The 21,042-nt window shown below is 38.0% G+C and overlaps 1 protein-coding gene across 6 annotated transcripts in view; it reads right to left on the bottom strand.

The window, feature by feature from the left end:
• Positions 1-8,251: 8,251 nt before the first annotated feature.
• Positions 8,252-21,042, bottom strand: part of ABCA12 (ATP binding cassette subfamily A member 12) — a 193,924-nt gene continuing 181,133 nt past the window's right edge. For all 6 annotated transcript variants that reach the window (XM_057745989.1, XM_057745991.1, XM_057745988.1 and 3 more), the window contains one exon: positions 8,252-20,025. The gene's annotated coding sequence lies outside the window, so the exon portion shown is untranslated. The remainder of the gene's footprint in view (positions 20,026-21,042) is intronic.

Below are 21,042 nucleotides of genomic sequence, written 5' to 3'. Positions count from 1 at the left end.
ATAGGAATGTTCTACTTTTAGATAATGGGAGAAACCTGTATCTTTTACATAGTCAGTACAGCAATTGTCTTATCTCTGAGATAAATAGCTTTAGTTTTTAAATCAATTTTTATTGGAGTATAGTTGATTTACAATGTTGTATTAGTTTCTGCTGTACAGCAAAGTACAGCAAAGTTATATATATACATATATCCACTCTTAGATTCTATTCCCATATAGGCCATTACAGAGTATTGAGTAGAGTTCCCTGTGCTGTACAGGAGGTCCTTATTAGTTATCTTTTATATACAATAGTGTGTATGTGTCAATCCCAATCTCCCAATTTATCCCTCCTTCTTTTCCCCCTTGGTAACCATAAGTTTTTCTACATACGTGACTCTATTTCTGTTTTGTACCATTTTTAAAGATTCCACATATAAGCTATATCATATGATATTTGTCTTTCTCTCTCTGACTTCACTCAGTATGACAATCTCTAGGTCTATCCATGTTGTTGCAAATAGCATTATTTTTTTATGGCTGAATAATATTCCATTGTATATTCCATATGTATGAGACCAATAGCTTTAAATCATTGTATCTTGACTCAAGAGAAGACCATTAATGGTCCAAGATAACTTGAACTATGTCATTTTTTTTCATTTGTTTTTGTGTGTGTGTGATGTTGGTTAGATAGTTTAATACACTCCCCCCCAATACATGGAAATTATACACTTAAATATATTGATTTTTTTTTGTATTTTATGTATATATTTTATGTACATCTCTATACCTGACAATATAAAGAATAATATAGATATGCTAAAGTCATGTCTCTTTTGCTTCTAGTATCTATGTTTCTCTTGATTCAAACTCCCATACCTCTTCTCCCTCCGGGATCCTTTCATGGTGTTCCCTGAAATCCACACTCTCTGTATTAGTTTGCTAACACTCCATAACCAAATACCACAGACTGGGAGGTTTAAACAGGAAGAATTTATTTTCTCATAGCTCTGAGGGCTGTAAGTACAAGATCAAGGTGTTGACAGGTTTGGTTTATCCTAAGGCCTCTCTCCTTGGCCTGAAGATGGCTGCTTTCTCACTGTGTCCTCACATGGCCTTATCTCTGTGAGTACCAAACCCTCATGTATTCACAGCCCATGTGTAAGAATCAACAAGCCAACCCCACTGTGTTTCATCTTTTAACATGCCCCAAGTTACCCTCCCACCACATACACACAGATTTATTTTAAAACAAATCTGAGACTGTATATCTTTCTAGCTCACAGATGTATCTCTAGTGCTTGAATAATGCCCCAAATGGAAGGTACTCAATATTTATTTGAATGACTAGATGCCATTTTTTGTACATAACTTATTTTATCTTATGGTCTTACTTCAAAGACAGACCATGACTCTGAGACAGCTGATTAATGGAGTTGAACTTTTTTGGTAAATTTGAACAGAAGTATCATAGGCCTCCTTCAAAAACTGCACCCATTCTCTTACCATCAGAGGGATGGTTGAAGCTCAGAAATATCAAAATTTTCTTTAAGCTGATCAACATCCCTTGATTACTTGCCAAGAGTTTTTGGTTGTGAAACAGTGTCCCTGGATAAATCAGCCATGAAAACGAACTGCTGCTGTGGTCGGTTTCTAGCTTTCAGAAGCTGTTTACTAAAGTCTGTGTTAGGTTGAACACTGAATAGCCCATCATACCAATAATGGGGCGAGGATAGAATTGCTTGACTCTGGTTCGATGCCGCTTTAATACATAAATTGTAAAACTGGCTGTCAGGATGGAATAATCAGAAGAGCCTGTAGCAGAAAAACATTCATAGGCTGTTGAGTGGGCCAAAGTAAAGAAGATGTAAGTCAAATTTGTGGAGCCCACTTCATTCTAAGGCATAATTCACAACATAAAAATGCTTCAAGAAACATGTTCTTCTATTGGTTAAGAGATAAATAAGACTGCCCGAGAAGTAAGACAGGTAAATACATCTCCCGTATTCCCCTAGTTTGGTCCCACAATTAATCCTGAACCAAAATTCTTCTGAATCTTCCAGGGAGTTTTGAAAAACCAAATGCCTAAAAGGAAGGATGTGTTTTCAGAAACCCAAGTTCTAAGTGGTAGCCTCAGCTCTGTTTTCCCAAAGAGCGGTTGGATCATTCAAAAAGCTTAGTGAGAAGTGATCCTGACACAGGACACCCGGTTTGTTTCTGTTTCAGCCTCGATCGGATCCGGTGACTCAGCCAAGGTAAGCTATGCGCATTAATTGCAACAATCCTTTTACTCAGTTGGCTTTTTATGCCATGGGCTGTGGAATACATGTCACAAAAATACCACATTTTAAAGTGACAGTTTAACAATTTCTGTTAATCCTTACATTGTGGTTAGATGCCAACGGCTCCGTAAAGGCTACAGTTTAAAATCGCAATTATTTTAAAGTATATCCCTTTTGTACACCACTAGTAAATTGGATTATGTTTTCTGAGCCTCCCAGAAGCATTAGCCAAAGCATATCTAAAGCTTTTCCAGTGTTATAAATCATCTTTATAGGCGCACAGATATTTTATAATAAAGGTTGGGATTTCCCTAATCTTTTTAATGTGAAATTCATGTTTCCTTCTCTCCATTAATCCTTATCCCATTTCTGCGACTCTACTCACACGGTAAATTTATCTAGGCTATCAGCCAAGGTGGAGTGTTTGTTTACTTTCTTCTTAAAGCCAGTCTCTTCATCCGAATTACCCACGGTAGATGGTAGGTGAGGACTCTATTCTGACCTTGCTGCAAGAAGTCAGGGAACTCAGTTATTTTAAATTATGTGTAGGTGATAGGCTTGTAAGATACCCACCTGTTTTGTTGGTGTTAGCTTACAAAAGGAAGCTTTTCTTTTCAGAAAAGTATGTTAAAGTTTGTAAGAAAAATAAGGAAAGGCCTCTTTGAGTACTTGAAACTGAGCTGAACACTAGGGCACATTTTAAAAACTGCTTACCATTGGTAATTCGTAGTTTTCCTTGTTGGATATGTTCCTACACAATTATATAACATCTTAATTAAAAAAGTAAACCTCCCAAATGTCAGTTTATTTTAATTCTGAGCGCTGTTTGACTTTGTGGAAACTCTTCAACCCCATCCCAAAGTAGAAATAGAACCCAAATCAAACAAATAAGTAAAAACCATGGCGGTGCTGGTGGTGGTGGTGGTGGGGGGGGGGGGGGGGGGGGAATGTCATTAGATTCTGAATCTATTTAAATGTGATTTTTAGGACAAAATCAGAAAAATAATTGCTGTTGGAGACATTTGCGTTAGCTCCAGTAACAGGATATAGTAGAGAAATGTAATTAGAATGTTAGGTAAATATTATTTGGTAGAGATACAGCTCTACATTGCATAATAATCATCAAATTTACTATCAGTTAATGTGGTCACTTTTAAAATTCTTTTGGCTACAAGTAATAGAATATAACTTAAATGGCCTATCAAAGGTAGTATAATTATTTCATCATAAAAGAAGCCCAAAGGCTGGGTGCTTTCAGGATTGGTTCAACAGCTTAGTAATATTATGAAGGATTCTGGTCTTTCTGTATTTCAGTTCTCCATCCTGAGAGTACTGTCTTGAAGGTCAGGTTTACTTAAACCTCTTAGATGTAAGCGTGTAGCTGTGGTTTAGGGATCACATACACAGATGACAGCATCTGCCATGAAAAATGCACAGTTGCCTTGCTCATATCTTTTTGTAATAGGAGGGAAATCTTTTTCCAGACATTCACTAGCCGACTTTCCTTTGGGTCCCTTCTACTAGGATTGGATCACATGCCCCTGACCTAGCTGCAAGGAAATTTAAGACAACTACGTGTGACATTTTTTTTCTTCACGGAAAAGCATTTTATTTTAAATATAGTAGTGTGTACATGTCAATTCCAAGCTCCCAATTTGACACTCTGTATTTGAATGTCATTTGGGCCAGCAAGGAAGCGGGGAAAGAGAGAACTATGCCAGCTGGGAAGACAATGTCTTTCAATAGTTTATATCACATTTTGCTGTTGTTTTTGTAAAATAAAGTTACTAAAAATTAAGTATAATTTTATTTTTGTATCAATACATTACAGATATTTTTCATAAGAGATTCACAGAGTAATTCTAATTAAACCTCTTGAATTTCTTTCAAGTAAATTTTAGAAGTCCTCTTTAAACACGCTGGGAAAAAAAAAGAAACCTTATTGTGATATACTATTCCAAGGATAAAAAACAATAGGATGTGATGAATTGAGAAACAAAATCACAGTGTTTCAAGGGAATGTGGCAAAGACCAACTGACTAGTAAAATAATTAGGAAACAAGACCCTGAACATGCACAAAGACATAATGGAAACCAATCAGATTAAACAAACATTAGTGCTATGATTACATTGCACAGCAGATGTGGAACTGAAGACACCAGGACACCTGTTTTGTTCAAACCAAAGCGAGATTTTACAGATGTGGTTTGAGGGGCAGAGGGCAACATCAAATCATCTCTCTTCATTTGACTCGGTTCACTGGGGGAGGCCACTAGGTTTTCCTAAGGTGGGACAATTTCATTCAGGAAAAAAGAGACAATGAAAAAGAACCCAACAATGAAAGCAAACACCGAAACAAAGAATGCTCCTCCTTCTGAATGCTCCTATTCCAAAATGTTTTGAAAGCCTGTTTCTCTTTTCGTAGTTTTCTAGTTTTATCCAAAGTGAATACAAAACAAACAAGCTTTAATGCAAAATATTACTCAGGAACACTGTGTAAGCAAGGATTTATGAATCTCAAAATGACTTCCTTTATTGTTTCCCTCTTTTAAGGGAAAAGAAAGAAAAGAACTCGGAGAGTTGCAAAGGGGGCTTAAAATGATTTGTTCGGTATGTCCCCAACCAGAGCCTAAGGCCTCCTATATTTTCACGAAAGACAAAGGAGAGCTTCACAGTTTCCTCTAAGCACCAACATGACTATAATTCTGGCTTCATTTAATTTGGGATTAATAGAGAATACAGAAATTACAGAACATTATTAAGAAACTATTCCACTCTTTGAAAGATAAGTTGCTTTTCTGATGAAAACAAGCCCAGTACATTGAAATTTTCTTAAAAAAACAAAACAGAACAAAACTCATCCTAATGGAAATAGAGAAATACCGTTTTATTAATCTATTAATTTTTCAAGAATAAAAAGTTTTTATATTCTTCATTATTCTAAAAGTCAAAATCTCCATTTCAATAGAAGGTTTTTAAGGGGAGGTGGAGGGTAGTTCTAATGAATATTTATGTCTAATTCTATTTGGATTTGCTTGGTGACAGGACACAGAACCTTTTCATATGCTTTTAAAAATGTGCATGGAACCTCACATGAGAAACAGGATTGGCATCACACTCACAGTGCTGGGACTGGATGTACTTCAACAGGCCATTACAAAGGTCTTAAAAGAATCTCGCCTTTTCAAAGTAACAAAAGGCTTTCCCTCCAAGACACAATACAGCAAAGCCAGTAGTCATTTCTTTGTAGCCTAATTGAGCCTGAGATATTAGGTTTAAGTCTGTAGAGTATTTGAACCAGCAGCAGCTGTTAAAAACCCAGCATCTGATTATTCCTTCTGTCTCAATGTCAGTAAATATTTATTGAACACCTAGTATACACAGTGATGGATACTGGAGACACAGCAGTGAACGAATCCTAGGATCTGCCCTCAACTTCCGGTTCTTTTTTTCCCTCTTTCATCTTTTTCTTTAGGATCTAGGGGAGAATTCTGAAACCTATTTTGTAAGATTCTCAAGTGATGCTAATGGATACAGAAAAAGATAAACACCCATGTAGATGATATCCACACCTTTCAGGTTTCAGTTCAAGCAAAGCTTTACACAGAGAAACTCTAGATCCTCCTTCCTTCAAACAACACACAACTTAATCAAACAAGGTGAGACTTTCATGAACTCCAATATTATGTAAAAATATTTCCTTCCATTTAAATCAGCTTAAATCAGAGGAGAGCCAATGACTGGGAAATTGATATAGTTGGAGGTGTATCTACAGTGGCCAAAAACATAATCTCTGAATGATCTTGATTGTTTATACCATCAATTTAGTTCCTATTGTTTTTACAAGCAGCCAAATGACCAGAAACCAACAGACCTGAAACTCTTTTCTTAGAATGAAGGTCCTTCCCTCAGGAACTTTAGCTAATGGCATGGGTATGGAGAAATATTTCTCTGTTCTATGAGAAACAACAATGCGGACATGACAATAAATTTGTTCACTTATCTGACAAATACTTATTGAATGTCTGCAATTTATCAGACAGTGTTCTAAGTGTTGGGGGTACTGTGACCTCTGCTAGGTTGGAACTTTAATTCTAGGGTAAAAATGAAGTCAGATAATAAGCAAGTAAGCAGGTGGGCGAGTAAGGTTATTTCAGAGAATCTTAAGTATCATCAAGAAAATAAAAGATGGTGAAATGGGATAGTCACTAGGTTTAGGGGATAGGGGAGTTCTTATGGTCAAAAAAGCCCTCTTGAAGGTATGTAACTCTAGCCTCAGAGTTAGAAGAAACTCTGAGGTGGCGGCAACTTGGTAAACTAGAAAAGTGCATGTCTCATCTGAGACCTGCAGTGCCGTTGAACTTGCGCAGACTATTTCCACTTGGCAATGGAGAGATATGGGGCAGGGTTAGGAAGACCACGGTGTCAGATGTGGCTTTTCAAGAGAAGCAAGAGATTTTGATTTCAAAAGAAAATTGCATTTCAACATTTAAAATATTTTGCCAACCAGCATTAGGAACTAAATACATGGGAGGGCTGGATCAGGGTAGAGGGCTTGCCAGTGCGCTGAATCTCTGCTCTACGTCTTTCTTTTGGTCTGCATTACCTAGGGCTACTCTAATAAAATAATCTGGCAAAAATTGTTAATGGAAGATGATGAAATATCTTCTAGAGATGATATTGACAGCTGAACGAGGACTTTCCATGAAATGTGAATGGTAAGACGTGGTTGGAAGGAGACTGCTGATCCAGAGCGGTCTGGCCCGCTCTGGCCCGCTCTCACATCACAGCTATACACCTCCACCCATGTTTCCCCGAGTAATGCTCCTCCTCCTCGTGGACACAGAAACAATGGGGACTAAACTGATGGTAATTAGTATGATGATTAAGATTGTTTAGAGATTTTTTTTTTAATGGATCACTGTAGGTATATTTCCAACTGTATTAACTTCTCAGTCCTCTCCTCCCTTACGGTTTAAATTAAAATAAATGGAAGGAAAGAAAATGAAAATTGGACACAGGTACCTAGATTTAGTAAGGAAATATTATGTAGATATTGTCAGTAATGCTTCATAAAACTAAATTAAAACATATGCTTTATAGCAAGAAGCAAATGATATTTAGCCATAGCATTTTCAGTTTTGCTCCTTTTTAGGTTTACTTGGAATCATTTCCCATTGCCTCTTTATCTGTCTAACTTCTTCAACATGTCTCAGCATAAATGTCAGAATTTGGCTATGATTCTTGGAAAAATCATGCCACATAGTGTTAATGCCTCACCATTTCTAAGTAAAGCCTGTACTCTTCCCATTTTGAAGCACAGAAAGTATTGCAAGCAATTTTCTATTAGTTCTTTTTTTTAAAAACTTTGTAGAGCAGTTTTAAGTTTACAACAAAATTGAGAGGAAGGTACAGAGATTTCTCACACGTTCCCCGCCCCACCGATATGCACAGCCTTCCCTATTAGCAACATCCTTCACTAGAGTGGTACATTTTTTTTTTTTAACCAAGGATAAACCTACCACGGACACATCATAATCACCCACAGCCCATACTTTATCTTAGGGTTCACTCTTGATGTTATACATTCTACGGACTTGAACAAAAGTATAATGACATATTCATTGTTAAGTGAAAATCAAACAGAGTATTTTTATTGCCCTAAAAATCTTCTGTGCTCTACCTATTCATCTCTACCCCTCTGGCAACCACTGATCTTTTTACTGTCTCCATAGTTTTGCCTCTTCCAGAATGTCATAAAATTGGAATCATACAGCATGTAGCCTTTTTATTTTTTATTTATTTATTTATTTATTTTTTAATTTTTATTTTTTGGGGGGTACACCAGGTTCAATCAACTGTTTTTATACACATATCCCCATATTCCCTCCCTTCCTTGACGCCCCCCCCTCGAGTCCCCCCCACCCTCCCTGCCCCAGTCCTCTAAGGCATCTTCCATCCTCGAGTTGGGCTCCCTTTGTTATACAACAACTTCCCACTCACTATTTTACAGTTGGTAGTATATATATGTCTGTGCTACTCTCTCGCTTCTTCTCAGTTTCCCCTTCACCCCCCGCCCCCTCCCATACCTCGAGTTCTCCAGTCCATTCTCTGTATCTGCTTCCTTGTTCTTGTCACTGAGTTCATCAGTACCATTTTTAGATTCCGTATATGTGAGTTAGCATACAATATTTGTCCTTCTCTTTCTGACTTACTTCACTCTGTATGACAGATTGTAGTTCTATCCACCTCATTACGTATAGCTCCATCTCATCCCTTTTTATAGCTGAGTAATATTCCATTGTATATATATGCCACATCTTCTGTATCCATTCATTTGTTGATGGGCATTTAGGTTGCTTCCATGTCCTGGCTATTGTAAAGAGTGCTGCAATAAACATTATGGTACAAGTTTCTTTTGGGATTATAGTTTTCTTTGGGTATATGCCCAGGAGTGGGATTACTGGATCATATGGTAGTTCTATTTGTAGTTTTTTAAGGAACCTCCAAATTGTTTTCCATAGTGGCTGTACCAACTTACAGTCCCACCAACAGTGCAGGAGAGTTCCCTTTTCTCCACACCCTCTCCAACATTGGTTGTTTCCAGACTTTGTGATGATGGCCATTCTGATTGGTGTGAGGTGATACCTCATTGTGGCTTTGACTTGCATTTCTCTGATGTAGCCTTCTTAGATTGGCTTCTTTCACTTAATAATATGCATGTAAGCTTCCTCTATGTCTTTCCTTAGCTTGATAGCTCATTTCTTTTTAGTGGTGAATAATATTCCATTGTCTGGATGTACCACAGTTTATTTATCCATTTACCTGCAGAAGGACATCTTGGTTGCTTACAGGTTTTGGCAATTATAAATAAAGCTTCTATAAACACTGATGTGCAGGTTTTTGTGTGGACATAGTTTTCAACTCTTTTGGGTAAATACTGAGGAACACAGTTGATAGTGTGGTAAAAGTATGTTTAGATTTGTATATATTTGTTTTGTAAAGAAAAACTGACAGTCTTCCATGTGTTTATATAAATAAGTGAAGATTTTCTTCCATTGTGTTTAGTTTTACAGCCAGATGATTTCTGAGACACTTGTCCAAGTTTTATTTTTCTTTCAATTCTTAAACATTTCAGATCTGCAGTAATTGATCAAAATTAATTAGACTCTAAAATTCATTAAATAATGTGATCTTTCTTTGAAAAGAACTATTAAAGTAATTGAGTAAAAACTATCCAGGTTAAACTGTTTGGGAAAACAGATTATTTACATTAGAAATATATTTAAAAATTAAAATAATTACCCCATTTAGATTTTAGTTTATGATGACAAAAAAAAAAAAAAAAGAGCGAGAGAGAGAAAGGACAGGGAGGAAGAAGAGAAAAGAAAGAAAAAGAGTATCAGATTTCTTTTTGAGGAAATCTTTCTATTTATCAAGGACAGATGGCATTGGTTAAAGGCAATGGGATCTTCCGTCATGGTAATGACAGCAGTGATAATGGTGATGATGAGGATAAGGATAAAAATCTCCCCTGTGGTTAGAAAGCTACCATGTGAACCAATTCATTTTGAATTAAAATCTAGGACCATCTACTATGAGATCTAAACACAGGTATGAAAATCATACCTAACTCAAAGGTCTTAATTGCTTTTAGTTTCTTTGTTCTAGTTCATTGTTTTTCACTTTCCTATATATTCATTGTCATTCTTATGATCAGGAAAGGAGTTAGTATATTTATACCTATACCCTGAATGCAGCCACTTCAAAATTAGTATTAGTGAATGTTATGTACTTTAAAGAGGTTAAAACACATTATATTGATCCAGGGAGAAAATATCCTCTGCATAGACTTTCCTTTCTGAGAAACTGAAGAAAACTATTTGTTCTCGAACAATGCCATTTGACCTCTCTGTTATACTGTCTATTTGGACATATAATAGGCTGAAAGCCGTTCTTTCTGCAAAATGAGCTTGTTTTGAAGTTAGATCTTGGTTCAAAGAAGGTTTTTGTACCGACCATTTAGAGAAGCTGGAATCTGGATGGGAAGCTCTGGGAGTGGACTTGCTTGTGGGATGGAGTTGCCAGGCAGGTTTGGATCTTGGCTATGGAAGCAGGTATTTGAGGACCTGATCTCTTTCCAGCTTGGCTGCTGCAGGTGTATTTAATTATTGTTACGTCACTTCAAGAATGTAAGCAAATAGCTGAATGAACCCCTTACTTAGCTCCCAGACTTCCTGTGACCAGTTCCTATCAGCTCTCAGAAAACCTTCCTAAAATCCCCATATTCAAACTACTTACCATTCCATCACCAAAGAACTACTTATCATTCCATTTCCAGGGTACATCCTTCAGCATAAAATAAAACCTGCTCCATAACCTGAACCGATGTGCTCCATCCAATGATTAAAACACCCCAATTCCATTTCCTTCTTTATGCATACATTCTGTGTTAATACCTTTTTTCTAAGCAACAAGTTATCACTTTTCAACCTCAAGCCTTCTGCCTTGTCCCTATCACAGGAAATGAACAAAGATGTAATGAGCACAAGACCAGCTAATCATTAGCTATTGGGAAATATATAGTATCTGAAAGTATTTTGTTCCTTCAAAATTAGGATACATTTGATTAATGGTATTTGATATAATTAATATTTAAATTATGTGATATTTTATTGCCCTCTAAGTAAACCATGGAACCATATAATTTTAAAAAGGTTTGAAATAATTTAATATTTTATAGCCCTCTCACTAAGTGATTGCCCTTATAACTTGAATGGTTTTGAGACTGTAAAGGAGCGTTATGAGTAGCTAAGCTCAGTCCACACGATGTAAACCAGGACTGTCCTATGCAAGCCAGGATGTATGTTCTCCCAGCTTCCAAAGCATGTTCTCAAGCTGAAGAAGAGTTAAATTTCCTCAGCCAAGCAGGCAACTTTCTCCCATTTAAATTTAGAGCTCATATTTGCAAGCAAATGAAACAATAAATCCGCTATCCCTGTAAATAGGGAAACCCTGTCTACTCAAATTTTCAACATCAATAACTTCTCCAATGTGCATGTAACTAAAGTATACTACATCACTGCTCCACCAAAACTGAGGAACAATGCAGCGAAAACTTTTTTTCCCACTCTCTCCACCAGTCTTTTCCACTGTCTGAAAATATTGCTTACACATGTGTTTTCCAGTTTGTTTTCTGTCCCCCTACCACTCCCCAACCACTATGTGAGCTCCATAGAGGCAAATACTTTTTCTTGTTTATTGCTGTATCCCCACTGCCCAGAACATAGTAGGTGCTCAACGAAGATTTGTTGAATGAAGGAAAGTGCATATGCAATAAATATTATTCAGTTAAAAGCTGAGAAGGAGATAGATAGGAGGACGATATTCTTGGCAGGATTTTGCAGGGCTACAATTTCAAATGTCTCTTGGGGCAGGTTAAGGATGAAATGAACACAGCCAGGGGAAATCCTTATGCCTACAATGTAGGGGCAGTGGGGGTTGTGCTTCACGGAAATCTGTAGCTACACACCAGCTCCAGCCAATTGCTGTCACGTAAAGGTAGGGAGTCCAGTGATGTCACATCTTGCAAGTTTTCAAGACCAGAAATTTGAATTTCAAGCTAATAGCTAGGATGTAACATGTTGGCTCTTTAATCTTTTCTATGACACTGGGTAGATTAAGTGAAACATATTGTGTGTAGAATCTGGCTTTTCAGCTGCACATTTGTGACCTCTGGTACAATTCTAATGCCATCAATTGAAAATTCATTACGATAAATTAATTCTTCTTTTCTGATACAAATAATGCTGAGAGTATTAATCTTCCCTCTCATTCTCAATTTCAAAACAATGACTTTCATTGCATCAACACATCTGCAGCTATTAGCTTCCAGAACTGGGAGACTGAAAGGAACTTACCTGCCATATCTGCCTTTGACAGTGGGTCATGTTTGTTTTTTTTACATCTCCCTTCTCAATATGACGAAATCATTTTTTTACATCTCCCTTGTCAATATGACAAAGCTATTTTTTAAGTAATTATGAAATAAAACTAACAGTAGCTAGAAAAGCAATGAATAATGTGAAGATTTATCTTTTATTGAATTTCAATATAGTGATGCTAGTAAAAAATAGAAAATAAATTTAGAGAATAACAAATACTATGTTCAACAAAGAAAAAAGTAATGGATTGATACTTTTTAATGATCTTATGCATTTTTTGTTAGAAAAAGGGAACAAACCTCTTTTTAGCTTTTTGTTGCATAAATAAGTTCCTGTGTTCAAGCTTTTTCTTCTGTAAATTTGTCAATGACTTCATCAAAATGCTTTTTGGTGTATTTAAGTTCATTAGCAAGTGTAGACAGATTTTTTAATCTATCTTTGTTCATAGCTGATCAAAAACACATTCATTTTAATTTCAAAATAGTTCTCTTACTCAAAGCAACGATTATATAAATAGTCAGGAAAAGCCTTAAAAATAAAGTTTGGCAGAGGTTTATAAAAATTTCATTTCACAGTAAAATACTCATCACATCTTTATTTCTCTGGGATTGATACTAGCAGCCTTTAAATGTCTATGTAGCCAAAAAATTTTGAACATAAATAAAAACTTGAGGAGGCTGCATAGAATGACAGAATTGAAGTAACAAGTGCCCTTTCTTCATCTTTACAATTACAGTGTTATCATTGTTTATTTGAAACTTACTCTTTCAATGCCCGAATATATAATTTCAGAGGCACTGGAGCCAGAAACCCCACCCAGGCAAGTTGTAAGGATTCTAAATCATCTGGAATGTATAACCTGGCGTTCTCCAAATTTTCCTCCAGGTAGGATACAACATTTATCTAAGGATAAATGATTTTCTTAAACTTCTAATTTGAAATTTGCATATATATTATCAAAACAGTAACCACATCAATTGTTTAGAACTTATACTGACAAAAGATGTTTTCAGACAGGTATTTTATCACTGATGTTGTTTGGAGTTGCTCGAGCTGGGTGAAAAAAATATCTTTTAGTTGATTCTGTTAATATTGTTAAATTCCCAGTTTCATCTGCATTGAGATGGACAGATTGCACTCCCACTTTTGAAGGGAGTAATAAATAGAGGGAGGAAACAAAATAGACGAGGAAGAGTATCATATACCCACAGGACTTTTCCCACACGCTTCCTCTCCACTTTTATGGGAGATACTTGCAAATTATCTTTTTTTAAAATTAATTAATTATTTTATTTATTGGCTGCATTGGGTCTTTGTTGCTGCGAGTGGGCTTTCTCTAGTTGCAGTGAGTGGGGTCTACTCTTCCTTGCCGTACTCAGGCTTCTCATTGTGGTGGCTTCTCTTGCTGCAGAGCATAGGCTCTAGGCACGCAGGCTTCAGTAGTTGTGGCACATGGGCTCAGTAGTTGTGGTGCACAGGCTTAGTTGCTCTGGGGCATGTGGGCTCTTCGCGGACCAGGGCTTGATTCCATGTCCCCTGCACTGGCAGGCGGATTTTTAACCACTGCGCCACCCAGCAAGTCCCGCAAATTGTCTGTGTTTACCCTCTGGATCTGATTTCCTACATGTGCTAAGGTAAGTCATTGTTCTTTTAAAAGAAGAGGGATTCACTGAGGATGCTAAAGTAACTGAGCTCTGGTACCCCTCATCTCATGGGAAGTCCTTTTAGTCCCCTTTGCTCCCTAGGGGCTTAATTCAGGGCCACCACTGCCTGCTATTGAACTGAGAGTTTCAGCAAACTATTGTTGCTCCACACATGGGAGCCAAACGCTGAAACACCAACATTTGCAGCAGAGAAGGTGTTTATTCACCAGGCAGATAACTGAGAGGATAGGAGAACACATCTCAAGTCCGCCTCTCCAAACCTGAGGCGCTCCAGATATTTACCGCATAAAGCTGACGCTGGGAAGTGTGGGGAAAAGGAACTGGACATAAGGAAAATGTGAAGGTACCACTGCTTTGCACTGGCACCACTAAGCTAGAGGCCTCCTCACAGGACGCTCCTCTAGAAAACGGAAGCACGAACGTGCTCTGAGGGTGCAACTCCTGGTCTTCGGACGTCAAAAGGTCACCACGCGGACACTCGCGCATGCCCAGTTGGAGGGCCCCGGCTCTAACTAGTTTTAACTGGCTCAGGAGCAAACGAGACATGGCCGAGTCCAATCTCCGACAGATCAACTGAGACAAATATCTTGCTTGTAAGTGATGCTTAGAGGTCTTTTGTAGCAACAATTAAAGGCAGCTTGAGCAGCGGGGCAGGTTCCAGGTGTAAGGGATTTCACTGATGATTACCCTCGGTTTCACCCTGGCTCTTATTTCAGCTCTGTTTCTGATCCGTGAGTCTGTTTACCTTGTTTTTGAAACTAGTTGTGGTTTTGTTTTATCTTTTGCATTTTATCTACCATTATTCTATTTTTGTAGTAAAGGTGGGTCCGGTAGAGCTTGGATCCAAGCCAGCTTCTCTGTATTCCACTGGCATGTACATATGCGTGCACATTTGTAAGGTTATTTACAGCCAAGAAGTTCGGCAGTGAAAAGCACTACATTCATTACGGTGCTTATCTCTGGGGAGATGCGGACGACGCTCAAATTGGGAACGGTGTCAAAATCACTCTAATCTGTAAGATTTTAAGTTGTAAGGGAGACTGCAGAAATATATTAATTTGGTAATTTAAAATTCACTTAAACATTAATGAAATAAAACAGAATGAGGAATGAGGGGAAGTATTTTATAAGTACCTGCTGCTTTCTTTTTAGTTTTTAGCTTAGAAACATGATTTTACCTCTGTTAAATCTCAATCCATTTATTTATGTAATGTTACTTTAGGGGAGCTTTAAAAATATTGAAAATATATATTGTTGCACTTCTTTTATTAAGAGAGGTTTAAATTTTAAAAATTGAAAGATTGTTCACAATGAACAATATTGTAATGAACCATTTACCCTTTGAGTGCTAAAATCTACAGAGATAAAAGTATACATCTGTGTCACCATTTTTCTGAAAGTAATCAGTTTACTAAGGAAACTCATTTCTCTGTGGTAGTTCTTACTCACTGGTACATAACATAAGGCCTTAATGCCATAACTGGATTGTTAGGTAGAATTTAAATGATTCACATGTGATGCTGAGACAAAGCCTCTTCTCTAAGAACAGCTCAACTTGATTCATGCTCTGTGCTACATTTTAAGAAAACAAGAAAGAATAGAGCAACGACTACAAAAACAGATGGGACAAATACTTTAGAAGCTGTCTGGGTACCTATAAGCATTGTAGAACCACCTGGCTAAAAAAGCAAAAGAATGTTCATCATGATAGTCTTATTTAGCAGAGTTGTTGGAAGAGCTTGTTTTGGAAAATGACCCCCAAACAAACTCAGCTGTGTCTTCCTCTTGTATATGGCAGTTGGGTGCATTTCTGTTTTTTAAAAAGCTCCATTAGTTTTAAAATATAATTTTAAAAGAAAAAAAGTCCTAGGGCATAACTTGATTTTCACATCTTGAAAACCACTATTTCATGTCTCAAAAGACTCTTCTTTACAATACTGATTTTAGTGACATGATTATAATACAAGTTTTCAAAGGGGCGTTAGTACCTGGAATCTGTATTACAGCAATACAATTTATAATTCTATCTGTGGAACCAAAGACTAATATAAATTTAATAAGACTGAGGAGTTATATATCATTTTTGAAATTTTCTAATAATATATCAGTTATCCATAGCAGACAGAACCATGGATCTCAACCTTGGTTGCACATTAGAAACACTTGGAGACCTTTTAAGACTCCCAGTGGCTACATCATACTCTGACCAATTATATCAAAATTTCTAGGAAAGGTGAAACTCTGAAATCAGTATAATTTCCCTGGGTAATTTCTATGTGCAGCTCAAATTGAGAATTACTGAGATACAGCATACCATAATGGAAAATATTTGCCTAAAATCATTTTCTTCTCCTTATAACATAAGTTTTACTCAGATTTTGTTGGGAGGAAAGTTGAAACAGGATTTTTAGGAATTATGTTAATACCTTCATCTGTCCATCCATTCACCCATTTATTCAACAAGCACTTACTGAGTTCTGACATGTGTCAAATTGAGCTTAGTTTATAGTGTTAATTTAGGGTAATTGTCTTTTTAAGGACAAAACTATACTGATCCTTCCTCGGGAGAATTTAACCTGAAGAAATAAAGTGACGGAACAGTTTTGTAACAATTGGGGTTCAGACTAAGGTGGAAATAATTTTGTCGACTAGAGATCTTCTGCTGTGACTCTTTTCTCGCTGAGCAGGTGCTTTAAGGGAAATGGAGTGAATGAAATCCAGTTAAGAGAATTCCTAGAATTAACAAAATGCAGAAAGTTCATTGTAAAACTGTTAAGTGAAACTAGTTATCGTGTCATCCATAGAAAATTTTGATTTTAGGATTTTTCTTTTAGAAGACACACTGTAAGCAAAAATGTTTTTAAATGTGCATTTATTACTAGTCTTGATAGCTGAAACCAAGCCATGGCACCAAGATGTCAATGAGAGCTGTCATTTGTGCAGAACTCACCATAGGGTCTTTTCTAAGCACCTTTAACATCATGCAATCCTCATAGCAATACTGTGCAGTAGATACTAGCGTCAGCTCCATTTTTAAAACAAGAAAACTGAGTTACAGAAAGGAGAAGTAAAAAGTCCAGGATCACTCAGGGCAACTGAAAGAGCACCTCAAAACTTGATGATGAACTTCAAAACTGGGAGTTGAACCAAGGCAGTTAGTTCAAAGCCTAACCTCTAACCTCCAACTGTGTCTGAGGGGCAGCAGCAGTGGGCATCCCTGTGAGCTTGTTAGAAATGCAGGGTTCTGGGCTCCATCCCAGACCTACTCATCAACACCTACATTTTAGCCAGATTCCTGTGTGATTCATATGTACACTTAAGTTTCAGAAGCAGTTTTCTAAATCTCTGTTTTATACTGCCTCCCAGGTCAGTTTTATGAGCTGCTTGTAAAAGTGTAGATATACAGGTTGTTGTACAGGTTGTTGGTGTATGTAGGCTATAATGAGGCGCCCAGTCATAGAAATAAGGTATATTAGATTCTTCTCTAAAACGATGATTCTCCAAACTCCTTGAAGATAAAAATCAATTGGGTACTTGTTAATAATAAGATCTACTCCCTAATCACTGACCTACTAAATCATAATATCCAGGGAAAGGGCCTAGAAAGATGTATTTTTTTTAATTTAAATAAAGGGCCTTAAGTGATTCTAATTACGAGGGAAGTTTGGAAATATTGCTCTGAGTTAAGCTTTTCAATCAATAAATAATGAAGAGACAAAATCACTGCATCTGAAAAACTGTATCTTGATTGAAAGTGCTATATTATCAAATCTTAAAGAAATAAAGGTCCATCAAAAGGGACTTGGTTGGCTATAGAAGCAATGAAAAGAGCTTCTCAGAGACAAAGCTTTGATGGCAGAGCTCAGGGCTCACTCAACTCTGATAAGGAAAGAAAGTTTCCAGAGTCAAGGATGTGTCTTCTGAAGGTGTATCCTACCATGGGGATGGATGCTTCAAGGTGGAGAAGCCTGGTGACGTTAAACACTGGACTCATGTAATTAACTCCACTTGCCCTGAGTCTCTGCTCAGCAAGCAACCTTCTGATGAAAGCGTGACTTCCTATGTATTGTGCTTGCAGGGGAAGAAAGTGTCCTGGCTGGGGGATAGAAAAGTTCAGTGAAAGTTCTCATTTGTAAATCCATAATCTGGCACTCAGATTTTATCCGTCAGTGTTCTGGACTTTAATGTGAGTCCAACTACGGGAGATATGCCCCTTTGTGCTGGTAAGGTACGATTCTGAGCTGCAGAGCTGAGGTGTGGTGAGAGGTAATGCCTGTCATTCCTCGTGAGAAAGACCTGCCAAGATAGACCTGCCACAGCCCTCTTACTTCGAGGCTCTTCTCATTTGCCTTTCTGATTAAGATGCCTTTCCTCTGTAGCTTAAGGCATTTATCTGCTAGGGGAGTGAACTGGCAGGACAGTAGCTCTGGAGGACAGAGGATTCGTTTAAGAAGGGATTTGCTAAATTTCTTTGGCTTTCCTCCTTCCGTGCCATTTAGTAGATGAACAATCTAGCCTGGAAAACTAGGGAGTGAGTTCAAAATCACAGCATTTTCTTGTAGTGTAAAGAAAATACATTTTCTGTCTTTAAGATTTGCTGTTCATTTGTAGAATGGGGATCAAATGTAGGTAAAGCTTTCTTGCTTTCCATCCTGGGGAATGAGAGTAGGTAAGTAGAGAAAAGGGTGAACATAGTGCTGACTTTCTACTGTGGCTTCTGACACGGGTGTGTATGTGTCTCTGTGTTAGATGTTTATTAAATGAGCTTAACGTGGGAGGTGAGCCACTGTATATCACTTTGGAACTTGCCACTTCAGAGTAAACTAGACCACAATAAAGGAGACATTGGGTCTCCGTGTAGCCACCTTGAGTTGAGTGTGGTATGGTCTTGGACTTGAGAGCAGTGTACCTAACATGGTATTCACCTTGGCAGGACTTGGTGACCTCTGAGCTAAGGGTGACCTGCGGTGCCTGTGGGAGAGATGGAAGATGTAACACTCAAGGATGAGGACGAGCCAGCCAGGAAGTACTACCACACTCTTGATCAAGTCAAGAAGACCAGATCACAAATTATGTCAGCCAGGCTTCAGTCATTAACCCTGACAAGGAAAATAGTGCCCAGGGAACAGGGGACATTTTCCACCCCAGAGACTATCAGAGGCAGAGGGCACTACGCCTGGCAACCTTGACCCTTTCCTGCACTCATTGGGACACATAAGATCCCTTTTCTGACATAACTGGTAATTCCCTTCCAACGACCACCTAGTTCTCTGCTTCCTTTCCCCTCATGCTCTTGAAAAAGTTATCTATGTATTTCATCTTCACTTCCCCTCCTATTTTTTACTGAACTTATTCCTGAGGACTTTTTCTCCTATCATTCCACAGAAATGTCTCTTGTCAAGGTCCCTCATGAGTATGTCAAATCCAATGGTCAGTTTTCAGTTCTTATTTTAATCTGCCCAGCAGCTGCCTAGACAAGGTCAACCACTCCCCCCTTTTTAGAAACACTTTCTCTTCTTGGCTTGCATGTTACACTTTATTTCTGGATGTCCTTTCTCTACTTCAAAAATACTGCAGTGCCCAAGGACACTCTCTTTAGGTGGTTTCTCTGCTTCAGACACACTCACCTCCCTGAATGATCCCATTCAGACTTGTGGCTTGAATGTCCATCTCTATGCCAGTGACCAATGACTGTTCACACTTTATTTTTCCAATATAGACCTTTTCCTGAACTCCAGATACATAGATCTATCAGCACACTCAGCATTTCCTCTAGATGCCTAATAAGCATCTCAACCTTAACGTGCCTTAAACCCAGCTCTTGATTTCCCCTCCTAACCCTGCCTTTGCCTCTCTAGTTTCCGCATTCTCCAATAAACGACAATTCTGTTTATCCAGTTGCTCAGGTCAAAACCCTAGGGTTCATTCTTGGCTCTTTTTTTTTTTTTCTTACACATTTCTCACTAATCTGGCAGCAAGTCCTGTCAGTTACGCCTTCAAATTATATCCAGAATCTGACCGTGTCGTGCCATTTCTGCAGCTGCCACCTTTACTCTACTGGGCTCGTTTCCTAGCTTGTCCTGACTTCTGCTTTGCCTCCCAGCAGTCTGTCCTCCACAGCTGCCAGAGTGGTCCTTCAGGCTTGCTGGATCCTGTGGTCAAAAAATGTCATCAGGACATAGTTTATTATGCCATTTGTCAGCTCTGCTCGGCTCTGCTTGACTTTATGATGTATGTGAGCTCTTCCTATGTTATAAACAAGATGGCAGCTGGGAACCTTAGACTCACTACCATTCAGTTTAGCAATCTGAGGAAAAGGAAGTCTCTCTCTCAAAATTTAAATATTAACTCAAGGATGTTTGATTAATTTTACTGGAGTCATATGTCAATCTCTAAACTGATCAAAGTGGTCACGAGAAATAAGGTGCTCTGGCCACCCTGGCTCATGTGCCCACCCTAACTGCTTGGCATCTTGAGGAAGTGTGCTTTATGCAGAAGCAATATTTAAATGTAAAATGTTTGGTCATCTGCACATTTTTCCCTGGCAGTTAACATTAAATTAAAATAGCTAGTCTTCTAAAGCTAAAACAAACATAATTGCAAAAAAATTCAGAGCAAAATTATGAAAATATTTCTAAACTACTATTTCTAGACTTCTTGGTCCCTCAGAGGTTTATTGAGCAACAATAGTTGGTGCTGTGCTGGGTATGGTAGATAGAGCAATGAAGGAATATCAGTCACTGCTCTGGAGGAACCTGGAGTGTAACGGGGAGAGAAAGATGTATAGAGATGATTACAATGAGGCAGGGAAACTCTTCTGCAGAGGCCAGCACAGATGCTTTTGTAGTGAGGACAGAACAATGAACCCTGCCTGGGGCTTTCTGGGAAAATTTCCTTGAGGAAAAGACTCAAGTGAAGGGTGAAGAAGAAGAGGAGTTTCTAGATAAAAGCTAAGTGGGAACGGCGGAAGGTCTTTCAAGAGAAATGAGTAGCGTGAACAAAGTGGCACAGGAGCCAGAAAAAATCTGTCGCAATAGGAAATAGCAAACAACTAACTGAAGTCAGGCATAGACTACGTGAGGAAGAGAGGTGGACGTGGTGGGGCTGGACTATGGTTTATTAATACTTTGAGGATCAGTTAAGGAGTTTGCATTTCATTCTACAGATTA

Source organism: Hippopotamus amphibius, chromosome 8 (assembly GCF_030028045.1).
Source record: "Hippopotamus amphibius kiboko isolate mHipAmp2 chromosome 8, mHipAmp2.hap2, whole genome shotgun sequence".
NCBI classification, from domain to species: domain Eukaryota; kingdom Metazoa; phylum Chordata; class Mammalia; order Artiodactyla; family Hippopotamidae; genus Hippopotamus; species Hippopotamus amphibius.
Note: the sequence above shows the minus strand (reverse complement) of the source record. Positions and strands in the feature narration are given on the sequence as shown.